Here is a 12786-nt window from a genome sequence, read left to right on the forward strand (position 1 = left end):
GCCTGGTCAAACAGCCATTCAGGAGATTACAACTAGCTTAAACGTCCCCAATAGGTGTTTTGAAGGTTCCAACACAAATGGAGGTTCAGAGAGCATTTGAGCTATCATCTTGTACAAGTTGTTTTAGCCAACAGTACCATGCTACCCTACACTCCTCTTTTGATGGTAGTTTTTGGTCAATGTGAAATAGAAAAGAGGATGGAGCCTGGTCAAACAGCCATTCAGGAGATTACAACTAGCTTCAACGTCCCCAACAGGTGTTTTGAAGGTTCCAACACAAATGGAGGTTCAGAGAGCATTTGAGCTATCATCTTGTACAAGTTGTTTTAGCCAACAGTACCATGCTACCCTACACTCCTCTTTTGATGGTAGTTTTTGGTCAATGTGAAATAGAAAAGAGGATGGAGCCTGGTCAAACAGCCATTCAGGAGATTACAACTAGCTTCAACGTCCCCAACAGGTGTTTTGAAGGTTCCAACACAAATGGAGGTTCAGAGAGCATTTGAGCTATCATCTTGTACAAGTTGTTTTAGCCAACAGTACCATGCTACCGTACACTCCTCTTTTGATGGTCTGAGGGAAGGCTGAGCACAAAACTCATGCCCCGTGTGAGGGTCGAACTCACGACCTTCAGATTATGAGACTGACGCGCTGCCTACTGCGCCAACGAGGCCATGAAAGACCTCGAGGCATTGATTGTTCGGGGTACATGGACTTTCCAAGACTCTCCTTTACCTAGTATACGTAGTTGAATACCCGTCGGGTACGTGGCATATGCCATGTGCCATGTCATGGCATGTGATGCCATGCCCTTTGCTTCTAGCATCTTGCTAAACACCACACTATAACTGAAAGTAGGTTGTTTAACTATTCCAAGAGATTTTAGCGTCTAGCTAAACACTACACTATAGGTGCCGTTAGGGGTGGGCGGTACACCGGTGTCATAGTCATCACCGGTGTGGCACTGTCCCACGACATGGATTTTGCAATACCGTCAATACCGTAATAAATCAATTATAAAATAATAAGCCTAAATAAGGCATTAAAAACGTCGGTGATATGCAAGGTTTGCTGCCGTGTTGTGACAGCAAGAGGTGGAAACACAAGCAACCTGTTTCATCACTTAAAAAACACGCACGCCCGTGAATATGAAGAGGCAACCCGGGCCAAAACGAGCGCAAGTGGGACCAGCAGCTGGTCCCGCTGCTCCGCTGCTCCGCTGGAGCTGCTGAGCAGCACCAGCGGAGCACGTCCCAAGACTACACAGCTTTCACTGCAGGCATCGTTTATGCTGCTACACCTTACGACAAGAGTAGTAAGAAATGACAGGGCTTAAAGTATTCCGGCACCGTGCCGGATCTCCGGCGTACGGAGTTTTTTTTTCTCGGCGTGCGAGTTTGAGTGCTTTAAAAAAAAAAAAAAAAAAAAAAAGGTTTGAGAGAGAAAAAAAAGGTTGAGTCAACCGAGTTCGTCTACCAATGGAATGAGAGGAAAGCAGCTCTGGCGCTCAACCAAACAAACACTAGCCAATCAGAAGTAGAGCTGGGCGGGTCTTTGACGGCAGCGGAGCGCAGAGCGCTGTTTCAACCTGCTGGAATACCAGTCACCGACTTCAAGATGGAGAAAAAATTAATGAATGTCGGTTTAAAAGAATCTTTTTGCCCAGAAGAAAAAAAGAGTGACAAAAAAATACCCATAACCATGTTCTTCTCTCGAAAAAACACACCTGTACCGCGGGCTTTAGAAGAAAAAGACGCAACAGCGCGAGTCGGGATGGAGCGGCTCAGAAGAGCAGGGAAATACGTGCGAGGCGGTGCTGATCTCCGCAATTTGAAGCTTTGTATAATAATTATTAAAAAAAAAGGGTTGCTACTATGTGAATATCACTTATCACGGGTTCTTTTTGGAACGTAACCCTCTCGAAAAACAAGGGATTACTGTATATGAATACTCATCATGGCATAAACCTGTCAAGTTTTGGATTTAAAATTAAGGGAAATTTTCCACCACCCGCTGTCCAACCAGCCCAACCGAGGTCCAGTATTACATTTTAAGACAGGTTTACAAAATATTTAAAATATAATATAATAAAAATAAATATTATATATATATATATATATATATATATATATATATATATATATATATATATATATATATATATATATATATATATATATATATATATATATATATATATATCTAGAGAGAGAGAGAGATATGTAAGATCTTTAGGTTTTTTGCCAAATAAATATGTTGAGAATGCATAATACTCTCCCATGTCTCTTTTTGATAAGGATACTACCATTTACTTATTATATTATAAAAATATTAACCTTATTCACATAAAGGGACAGGACAGGCTACTCCTCCCAAAACGTACCAAAAAATACCGTGATATTATACCGTCACCGTTCAAAAGATGAAAAATACCGTGATATTAATTTTAGGTCATATCGCCCACCCCTAGGTGCCGTTTTTGGTCAATGTGAAATAGAAAAGAGGATGGATCCTGGTCAAACAGCCATTCAGGAGATTACAACTAGCTTCAACGTCCCCAATAGGTGTTTTGAAGGTCCCAACACAAATGGAGGTCCAGAGAGCAGCTGAGGTATCATCCTGTACAAGTTGTTTAGCCAACAGTACCAGGCTAAACTACAATCCTCTTTTGATGTTAGTTTTTGGTCAATGTGAAATAGAAAAGAGGATGGAGCTTGGTCAAAAAGCCATTCAGGAGATTACAACTAGCTTCAACATCCCCAATAGGTGTTTTGAAGGTTCCAAAACAAATGGAGGTCCAGAGAGCATTTGAGGTATCATCTTGTACAAGTTGTTTTAGCCAACAGTACCATGCTACCCTACACTCCTCTTTTGATGGTCTGAGGGAAGGCTTAGCACAAAACTCATGCCCCGTGTGAGGGTCGAACTCACGAACTTCAGATTATGAGACTGACGCGCTGCCTACTGCGCCAACGAGGCCATGAAAGACAGCTAGGCATTGATTGTTCGGGGTACATGGACTTTCCAAGACTCTCCTTTACCTGGTATACGTAGTTGAATACCCGTCGGATACGTGGCATATGCCATGTGCCATGTCATGGCATGTAATGCCATGCCCTTTGCGTCTAGCATCTTGCTAAACACCACACTATAACTGAAAGTAGGTTGTTTAACTACTCCAAGAGATTTTAGCGTCTAGCTAAACACTACACTATAGGTGCCGTTTTTGGTCAATGTGAAATAGAAAAGAGGATGGAGCTTGGTCAAAAAGCCATTCAGGAGATTACAACTAGCTTCAACATCCCCAATAGGTGTTTTGAAGGTCCCAACACAAATGGAGGTCCAGAGAGCATCTGAGGTATCATCCTGTACAAGTTTTTTAGCCAACAGTACCAGGCTAAACTACAATCCTCTTTTGATGTTAGTTTTTGGTCAATGTGAAATAGAAAAGAGGATGGAGCTTGGTCAAAAAGCCATTCAGGAGATTACAACTAGCTTCAACATCCCCAATAGGTGTTTTGAAGGTTCCAAAACAAATGGAGGTCCAGAGAGCATTTGAGGTATCATCTTGTACAAGTTGTTTTAGCCAACAGTACCATGCTACCCTACACTCCTCTTTTGATGGTCTGAGGGAAGGCTTATCACAAAACTCATGCCCCGTGTGAGGGTTGAACTCACGACCTTCAGATTATGAGACTGACGCGCTGCCTACTGCGCCAACAAGGCCATGAAAGACCGCGAGGCTTTGATTGTTCGGGGTACATGGACTTTCCAAGACTCTCCTTTACCTGGTATACGTAGTTGAATACCCGTCGGGTACGTGGCATATGCCATGTGCCATGTCATGGCATGTAATGCCATGCCCTTTGCGTCTAGCATCTTGCTAAACACCACACTATAACTGAAAGTAGGTTGTTTAACTACTCCAAGAGATTTTAGCATCTAGCTAAACACTACACTATAGGTGCCGTTTTTGGTCAATGTGAAATAGAAAAGAGGATGGAGCCTGGTCAAACAGCCATTCAGGAGATTACAACTAGCTTCAACGTCCCCAATAGGTGTTTTGAAGGTTCCAACACAAATGGAGGTTCAGAGAGCATTTGAGCTATCATCTTGTACAAGTTGTTTTAGCCAACAGTACCATGCTACCCTACACTCCTCTTTTGATGGTAGTTTTTGGTCAATGTGAAATAGAAAAGAGGATGGAGCCTGGTCAAACAGCCATTCAGGAGATTACAACTAGCTTCAACGTCCCCAACAGGTGTTTTGAAGGTTCCAACACAAATGGAGGTTCAGAGAGCATTTGAGCTATCATCTTGTACAAGTTGTTTTAGCCAACAGTACCATGCTACCCTACACTCCTCTTTTGATGGTCTGAGGGAAGGCTGAGCACAAAACTCATGCCCCGTGTGAGGGTCGAACTCACGACCTTCAGATTATGAGACTGACGCGCTGCCTACTGCGCCAACGAGGCCATGAAAGACCTCGAGGCATTGATTGTTCGGGGTACATGGACTTTCCAAGACTCTCCTTTACCTAGTATACGTAGTTGAATACCCGTCGGGTACGTGGCATATGCCATGTGCCATGTCATGGCATGTGATGCCATGCCCTTTGCTTCTAGCATCTTGCTAAACACCACACTATAACTGAAAGTAGGTTGTTTAACTATTCCAAGAGATTTTAGCGTCTAGCTAAACACTACAGTATAGGTGCTGTTTTTGGTCAATGTGAAATAGAAAAGAGGATGGATCCTGGTCAAACAGCCATTCAGGAGATTACAACTAGCTTCAACGTCCCCAATAGGTGTTTTGAAGGTCCCAACACAAATGGAGGTCCAGAGAGCATCTGAGGTATCATCCTGTACAAGTTTTTTAGCCAACAGTACCAGGCTAATCTACAATCCTCTTTTGATGTTAGTTTTTGGTCAATGTGAAATAGAAAAGAGGATGGAGCTTGGTCAAAAAGCCATTCAGGAGATTACAACTAGCTTCAACATCCCCAATAGGTGTTTTGAAGCTTCCAAAACAAATGGAGGTCCAGAGAGCATTTGAGGTATCATCTTGTACAAGTTGTTTTAGCCAACAGTACCATGCTACCCTACACTCCTCTTTTGATGGTCTGAGGGAAGGCTTAGCACAAAACTCATGCCCCGTGTGAGGGTCGAACTCACGACCTTCAGATTATGAGACTGACGCGCTGCCTACTGCGCCAACGAGGCCATGAAAGACAGCTAGGCATTGATTGTTCGGGGTACATGGACTTTCCAAGACTCTCCTTTACCTGGTATACGTAGTTGAATACCCGTCGGGTACGTGGCATATGCCATGTGCCATGTCATGGCATGTGATGCCATGCCCTTTGCTTCTAGCATCTTGCTAAACACCACACTATAACTGAAAGTAGGTTGTTTAACTATTCCAAGAGATTTTAGCGTCTAGCTAAACACTACACTATAGGTGCCGTTTTAGGTCAATGTGAAATAGAAAAGAGGATGGATCTTGGTCAAACAGCCATTCAGGAGATTACAACTAGCTTCAACGTCCCCAATAGGTGTTTTGAAGGTCCCAACACAAATGGAGGTCCAGAGAGCATCTGAGGTATCATCCTGTACAAGTTGTTTAGCCAACAGTACCAGGCTAAACTACAATCCTCTTTTGATGTTAGTTTTTGGTCAATGTGAAATAGAAAAGAGGATGGAGCTTGGTCAAACAGCCATTTAGGAGATTACAACTAGCTTCAACATCCCCAATAGGTGTTTTGAAGGTTCCAAAACAAATGGAGGTCCAGAGAGCATTTGAGATATCATCTTGTACAAGTTGTTTTAGCCAACAGTACCATGCTACCCTACACTCCTCTTTTGATGGTCTGAGGGAAGGCTGAGCACAAAACTCATGCCCCGTGTGAGGGTCAAACTCACGACCTTCAGATTATGAGACTGACGCGCTGCCTACTGCGCCAACGAGGCCATGAAAGACAGCTAGGCATTGATTGTTCGGGGTACATGGACTTTCCAAGACTCTGCTTTACCTGGTATACGTAGTTGAATACCCGTCGGGTACGTGGCATGTGCCATGTGCCATGTCATGGCATGTAATGCCATGCCCTTTGCTTCTAGCATCTTGCTAAACACCACACTATAACTGAAAGTAGGTTGTTTAACTATTCCAAGAGATTTTAGCGTCTAGCTAAACACTACACTATAGGTGCCGTTTTTGGTCAATGTGAAATAGAAAAGAGGATGGAGCCTGGTCAAACAGCCATTCAGGAGATTACAACTAGCTTCAACGTCCCCAATAGGTGTTTTGAAGGTTCCAACACAAATGGAGGTTCAGAGAGCATTTGAGGTATCATCTTGTACAAGTTGTTTTAGCCAACAGTACCATGCTACCCTACACTCCTCTTTTGATGGTCTGAGGGAAGGCTGAGCACAAAACTCATGCCCCGTGTGAGGGTCAAACTCACGACCTTCAGATTATGAGACTGACGCGCTGCCTACTGCGCCAACGAGGCCAAGAAAGACCGCGAGGCATTGATTGTTCGGGGTACATGGACTTTCCAAGACTCTCCTTTACCTGGTATACGTAGTTGAATACCCGTCGGGTACGTGGCATATGCCATGTGCCATGTCATGGCATGTAATGCCATGCCCTTTGCTTCTAGCATCTTGCTAAACACCACACTATAACTGAAAGTAGGTTGTTTAACTATTCCAAGAGATTTTAGCGTCTAGCTAAACACTACACTATAGGTGCCGTTTTTGGTCAATGTGAAATAGAAAAGAGGATGGAGCCTGGTCAAACAGCCATTCAGGAGATTACAACTAGCTTCAACGTCCCCAATAGGTGTTTTGAAGGTTCCAACACAAATGGAGGTTCAGAGAGCATTTGAGGTATCATCTTGTACAAGTTGTTTTAGCCAACAGTACCATGCTACCCTACACTCCTCTTTTGATGGTCTGAGGGAAGGCTTAGCACAAAACTCATGCCCCGTGTGAGGGTCGAACTCACGACCTTCAGATTATGAGACTGACGCGCTGCCTACTGCGCAAACGAGGCCATGAAAGACCGCGAGGCATTGATTGTTCGGGGTACATGGACTTTCCAAGACTCTCCTTTACCTGGTATACGTAGTTGAATACCCGTCGGGTACGTGGCATATGCCATGTGCCATGTCATGGCATGTAATGCCATGCCCTTTGCTTCTAGCATCTTGCTAAACACCACACTATAACTGAAAGTAGGTTGTTTAACTATTCCAAGAGATTTTAGCGTCTAGCTAAACACTACACTATAGGTGCCGTTTTTGGTCAATGTGAAATAGAAAAGACGATGGAGCCTGGTCAAACAGCCATTCAGGAGATTACAACCAGCTTCAACGTCCCCAATAGGTGTTTTGAAGGTCCCAACACAAATGGAGGTCAAGAGAGCAGCTGAGGTATCATCCTGTACAAGTTGTTTAGCCAACAGTACCAGGCTACACTACACTCCTCTTTTGATGGTAATTTATGGTCAATGTGAAATAGAAAAGAGGATGGAGCTTGGTCAAACAGCCATTCAGGAGATTACAACTAGCTTCAACATCCCCAATAGGTGTTTTGAAGGTCCCAACACAAATGGAGGTCCAGAGAGCAGCTGAGGTATCATCCTGTACAAGTTGTTTTAGCCAACAGTACCAGGCTACACTACACTCCTCTTTTGATGGTAGTTTTTGGTCAATGTGAAATAGAAAAGAGGATGGAGCTTGGTCAAACAGCCATTCAGGAGATTACAACTAGCTTCAACGTCCCCAATAGGTGTTTTGAAGGTTCCAACACAAATGGAGGTCCAGAGAGCAGTTGAGGTATCATCTTGTACAAGTTGTTTTAGCCAACAGTACCATGCTACCCTACACTCCTGTTTTGATGGTCTGAGGGAAGGCTGAGCACAAAACTCATGCCCCGTGTGAGGGTCAAACTCACGACCTTCAGATTATGAGACTGACGCGCTGCCTACTGCGCCAACGAGGCCATGAAAGACCGCGAGGCATTGATTGTTCGGGGTACATGGACTTTCCAAGACTCTCCTTTACCTGGTATACGTAGTTGAATACCCGTCGGGTACGTGGCATATGCCATGTGCCATGTCATGGCATGTGATGCCTCGCCCTTTGCTTCTAGCATCTAGCTAAACGCTATACTATAGGTGCAGTCTTTGGTTGATGTGAAGAAAATGGATTTAGCTTCAATTCTGGGCAGGTTGCGCAAAATCTGTGTCCCGCTTTCCATTTCCTGTGGTTGTGAAGCCATGCCAGGAGCTTTTAGCATCTAGCTAAACACCACACTATAACTGAAAGTAGGTTGTTTAACTATTCCAATAGATTTTAGCGTCTAGCTAAACACTACACTATAGGTGCCGTTTTTGGTCAATGTGAAATAGAAAAGAGGATGGATCCTGGTCAAACAGCCATTCAGGAGATTACAACTAGCTTCAACATCCCCAATAGGTGTTTTGAAGGTCCCAACACAAATGGAGGTCCAGAGAGCAGCTGAGGTATCATCCTGTACAAGTTGTTTAGCCAACAATACCAGGCTACACTACACTCCTCTTTTGATGGTAGTTTTCGGTCAATGTGAAATAGAAAAGAGGATGGAGCTTGGTCAAACAGCCATTCAGGAGATTACAACTAGCTTCAGCATCCCCAATAGGTGTTTTGAAGGTCCAAACACAAATGGAGGTCCAGAGAGCAGCTGAGGTATCATCCTGTACAAGTTGTTTAGCCAACAGTACCAGGCTACACTACACTCCTCTTTTGATGGTAGTTTTTGGTCAATGTGAAATAGAAAAGAGGATGGAGGTCGGTCAAATAGCCATTCAGGAGATTACAACTAGCTTCAACATCCCCAATAGGTGTTTTCAAGGTTCCAACACAAATGGAGGTCCAGAGAGCAGTTGAGGTATCATCTTGTACAAGTTGTTTTAGCCAACAGTAAAAGGCTACCCTACACTCCTCTTTTGATGGTCTGAGGGAAGGCTTAGCACAAAACTCATGCCCCGTGTGAGTGTCGAACTCACGACCTTCAGATTATGAGACTGACGCTCTGCCTACTGCGCCAACGAGGCCAGGAAAGACAGCGAGGCATTGATTGTTCGGGGTACATGGACTTTCCAAGACTCTCCTTTACCTGGTATACGTAGTTGAATACCCGTCGGGTACGTGGCATATGCCATGTGCCATGTCATGGCATGTGATGCCATACCCTTTGCTTCTAGCATCTAGCTAAACGCTATAGGCCTACTATAGGTGCAGTTTTTGGTCGATGTGAAAAAAATGGATTTAGCTTCAATTCCGGGCAGGTTGCGTAAAATCTGTGTCCCGCTTTCCATTTCCTGTGGTTGTGAAGCCATGCCAGGAGCTTCTAGCATCTAGCTAAACACCACACTATAACTGAAAGTAGGCTGTTTAACTATTCCAAGAGATTTTAGCATCTAGCTAAACACTACACTATAGGTGCCGTTTTTGGTCAATGTGAAATAGAAAAGAGGATGGAGCCTGGTCAAACAGCCATTCAGGAGATTACAACTAGCTTCAACATCCCCAATAGGTCTTTTGAAGGTCCCAACACAAATGGAGGTCCAGAGAGCAGTTGAGGTATCATCCTGTACAAGTTGTTTTAGCCAACAGTACAGATCTGAAGAAAATTTATTTCGCTTCTACTCCAGGCAGGTTGTGCAAAATCTGTGTCCTGCTTTCCATTTCCTGTGGTTGTGAAGCCATGCCAGGAGCTTCTAGCATCTAGCTAAACACCACACTATAACTGAAAGTAGGCTGTTTAACTATTCCAAGAGATTTTAGCATCTAGCTAAACACTACACTATAGGTGCCGTTTTTGGTCAATGTGAAATAGAAAAGAGGATGGAGCCTGGTCAAACAGCCATTCAGGAGATTACAACTAGCTTCAACATCCCCAATAGGTGTTTTGAAGGTCCCAACACAAATGGAGGTCCAGAGAGCAGTTGAGGTATCATCCTGTACAAGTTGTTTTAGCCAACAGTACAGATCTGAAGAAAATTTATTTCGCTTCTACTCCAGGCAGGTTGTGCAAAATCTGTGTCCTGCTTTCCATTTCCTGTGGTTGTGAAGCCATGCCAGGAGCTTCTAGCATCTAGCTAAACACCACACTATAACTGAAAGTAGGCTGTTTAACTATTCCAAGAGATTTTAGCGTCTAGCTAAACACTACACTATAGGTGCCCTATAGGGGCTGGGTAACTTCATGAGCTGATAACTATGATACAGCTGCCACGCAGGAAGGGTTATCATAACAAAATATCATCTATAGACATGGATCTTTTCAAAAATTATAAGCATGTTTTGTCACTGTGAGTGGTACTGATACCTGGCCCATGGACTAAAGAGGGCAAGTGCTGCCACCTCCACCACAGCTGCTGCCACCAGCAGCAGCAGCACTGCATCTGTCTCTGAGGTGGAACGAAGACCGTGCAGCGGCAACTCTGGATGCAGCTGAGAAAGAAACTCTGCACTCCTACAGTGGACACCTCAAACAAGCCCTTAACCTGAAGGACCAAAGGTGCTTGGTCGTCTGATGGTGAGGGATTTCACCAAGCCCGCTGCGTACACCGGTAGATGACGTGAAACTGAGGCGTTTTTTTCCTGTTCAGTACACCGTCATGACACAGATCTACAGCAGTTTCTGTTAACTTTGTTCACAGGGGAGCTCATCGGTCTGGAGTACCTGTACCAGCAGACGGGCAGCGTGTTTGAGGACGTGGACTTGGACCCTGACACTCCGGATGAGGATGCTGCCGTCACCGAGCTGGAAGAGGTGGATGAGGGCATAGAGGAGGAAGTCCTGGACCCCTTCGTCTTTACCCAGAAACCCCTGCCAGCACTGCAGCATCCCAGTCAGCTGATAATAATAATAATAACAATAATAATAATAATAATAATAATAATAATAATAATAATAATAATAATAATAATAATAATAATAATAATAATTTCATTTTAGCGCTTTTCACCTGAAGCGACAGATCTCAGAGCGCTTTACAAAGAAGACTAAAAACAAGACTAAGAGACTAAGACAAAGCCTAGCTACTAAAAAAGATAAAAAGTTGTGGACAGCAAAAAAAATAAATATGTGAATAAAAGGGGTCAAGGGAAGAGTTCAGGGGAAAGCCTGCTTGTAGAAAAGTGTTTTAAGGCTCATTTCAAAGGACTCCAGAGAAGGTGCATTCCTGAGGTCGTCAGGTAGAGAGTTCCATAGGCGTGGGGCGGAGGCAGAGAAGGAACGGTGTCCCATCGTCACGAGCCGTGGAGAGGGGACATGAAGGAGAGTGCCGTGGCTGGAGCGAAGGGTGCGTGCCGGTTTATGGACAGTGATTAGATCACTTAGGTAGCTGGGGCTTTTTTGATGGATGGCCTTGAAGGTCAGGAGGAGGACCTTGAACTGGATCCTGTAGTGGACCGGGAGCCAGTGGAGTTCGGCCAGAACAGGGGTTATGTGTGCTGACTTTTTGGTACCGGTGAGCAATCTTGCAGCGCTGTTCTGAACCAGTTGGAGGCAGTGGATGGATTTTGCAGGTAGACCGGAGAGAAGTGCATTGCCATTGTCAATGCGTGAAAAGATGAAGGCGTTTACCAGTTTTTTTAAGTCATCTTTTGAGAGGGATGGCTTCAGTCGGGCTATATTTTTAAGTTGGAAGTAGGAGATCTTGCAGATGTGTTTTATGTGAGGTTGGAATGATAGGGAAGAGTCAAGCTTAACTCCAAGGTTGGTCAGAACAGGGGAGAAGGAGATGGGCTGACCGTCTAGGGAGAGTGCAGCAGTGCTAGCATTGGCGAGTTGGTGGGAGGTACAGATCATGATGGCCTCCGTCTTGCTGCTGTTGAGCTGGAGGAAGTTGTTATTCATCCAGGAGCGGATGTCCTCCAGGCAGGTGTTTTAGAGGGATTTGGATGGGTTTTGATATAGACCTGAGTGTCATCAGCGTAACAGTGGAAGTTGAATTTGTGTTGTCTGATGATGTAGCCAAGTGGGAGCAGATATATCAAAAACAGGATGGGGCCCAACACTGACCCCTGTGGCACACCACATGTCACCTCAGTGTCGTCAGACCTGGCACCTCCCGAGGAGACATGGTAGTAGCGGTTGGTCAGGTAGGAGGTGAACCACTTCAGTGCTGTGTCTGTGACCATGGTGTAGGTTTTAAGGCGCTGGAGGAGGATTTTATGGTCCACAGTATCAAATGCAGCGCTCAGGTCTAGAAGCACTAGGATGCTGGGAGATCCAGAGTCCGCTGCATGAGTAGGTCGTTGGTGACCTTCACCAAGGCAGTTTCTGTGCTGTGAGCTGGCCTGAAACCAGACTGGAGGGCTTTGTAGTGGTTATTATGTACTAGGTGTGACTGGAGTTGACAGGCTACAACTTTCTCGAGAACTTTTGACATAAATGGGAGGTTTGAGATGGGTCTGTAATTTGACAGAACTTCTCGGTCGAGTTTTGGTTTCTTTAAGAGTGGGGTGACCACTGCTGTTTTCAAAAGGGCAGGCACTTCTCCACTCTGCAGTGATTTATTGATAAGAGTAGTGAGAAATTGGGCCAGGGTTGGTGAGCAGACTTTAAGCAAGGGAGTGGGTATAGGGTCAAGGGAGCAGCTGGTGGGCTTGGATTTGGTGATGATGTCCAGGAGTGCAGCTGGTGTAACCTCCGTGAAGCGGGACAGGGTGGAGCCACTGGTGGGCGGAGGGCCGATGGCTGGGATCCCACAAGGTGTTATGTTGGCT

General features: G+C 44.8%; 10 non-coding genes across 10 annotated transcripts; all 10 read right to left on the minus strand.

Annotated features, from left to right (window-relative positions):
• Positions 1-600: 600 nt before the first annotated feature.
• trnam-cau (transfer RNA methionine (anticodon CAU)) lies at positions 601-673 on the minus strand. Its single transcript has one exon. It is a non-coding gene; the product is annotated as a tRNA-Met (tRNA).
• A 2233-nt stretch (positions 674-2906) lies between these two features.
• trnam-cau (transfer RNA methionine (anticodon CAU)) lies at positions 2907-2979 on the minus strand. The gene has a single exon. It is a non-coding gene; the product is annotated as a tRNA-Met (tRNA).
• Positions 2980-3653: 674 nt separating this feature from the next.
• trnam-cau (transfer RNA methionine (anticodon CAU)) lies at positions 3654-3726 on the minus strand. The gene has a single exon. It is a non-coding gene; the product is annotated as a tRNA-Met (tRNA).
• A 675-nt stretch (positions 3727-4401) lies between these two features.
• On the minus strand, positions 4402-4474 carry trnam-cau (transfer RNA methionine (anticodon CAU)). The gene has a single exon. It is a non-coding gene; the product is annotated as a tRNA-Met (tRNA).
• Positions 4475-5148: 674 nt separating this feature from the next.
• trnam-cau (transfer RNA methionine (anticodon CAU)) lies at positions 5149-5221 on the minus strand. The gene has a single exon. It is a non-coding gene; the product is annotated as a tRNA-Met (tRNA).
• A 674-nt stretch (positions 5222-5895) lies between these two features.
• Positions 5896-5968, minus strand: trnam-cau (transfer RNA methionine (anticodon CAU)). The gene has a single exon. It is a non-coding gene; the product is annotated as a tRNA-Met (tRNA).
• Positions 5969-6440: 472 nt separating this feature from the next.
• trnam-cau (transfer RNA methionine (anticodon CAU)) lies at positions 6441-6513 on the minus strand. Its single transcript has one exon. It is a non-coding gene; the product is annotated as a tRNA-Met (tRNA).
• Positions 6514-6985: 472 nt separating this feature from the next.
• Positions 6986-7058, minus strand: trnam-cau (transfer RNA methionine (anticodon CAU)). The gene has a single exon. It is a non-coding gene; the product is annotated as a tRNA-Met (tRNA).
• An 877-nt stretch (positions 7059-7935) lies between these two features.
• Positions 7936-8008, minus strand: trnam-cau (transfer RNA methionine (anticodon CAU)). The gene has a single exon. It is a non-coding gene; the product is annotated as a tRNA-Met (tRNA).
• A 1020-nt stretch (positions 8009-9028) lies between these two features.
• Positions 9029-9101, minus strand: trnam-cau (transfer RNA methionine (anticodon CAU)). The gene has a single exon. It is a non-coding gene; the product is annotated as a tRNA-Met (tRNA).
• Between the last annotated feature and the right edge of the window lie 3685 nt (positions 9102-12786).

This window comes from Cololabis saira, chromosome 1 (assembly GCF_033807715.1).
Source record: "Cololabis saira isolate AMF1-May2022 chromosome 1, fColSai1.1, whole genome shotgun sequence".
Taxonomy (NCBI): Eukaryota; Metazoa; Chordata; class Actinopteri; order Beloniformes; family Belonidae; genus Cololabis; species Cololabis saira.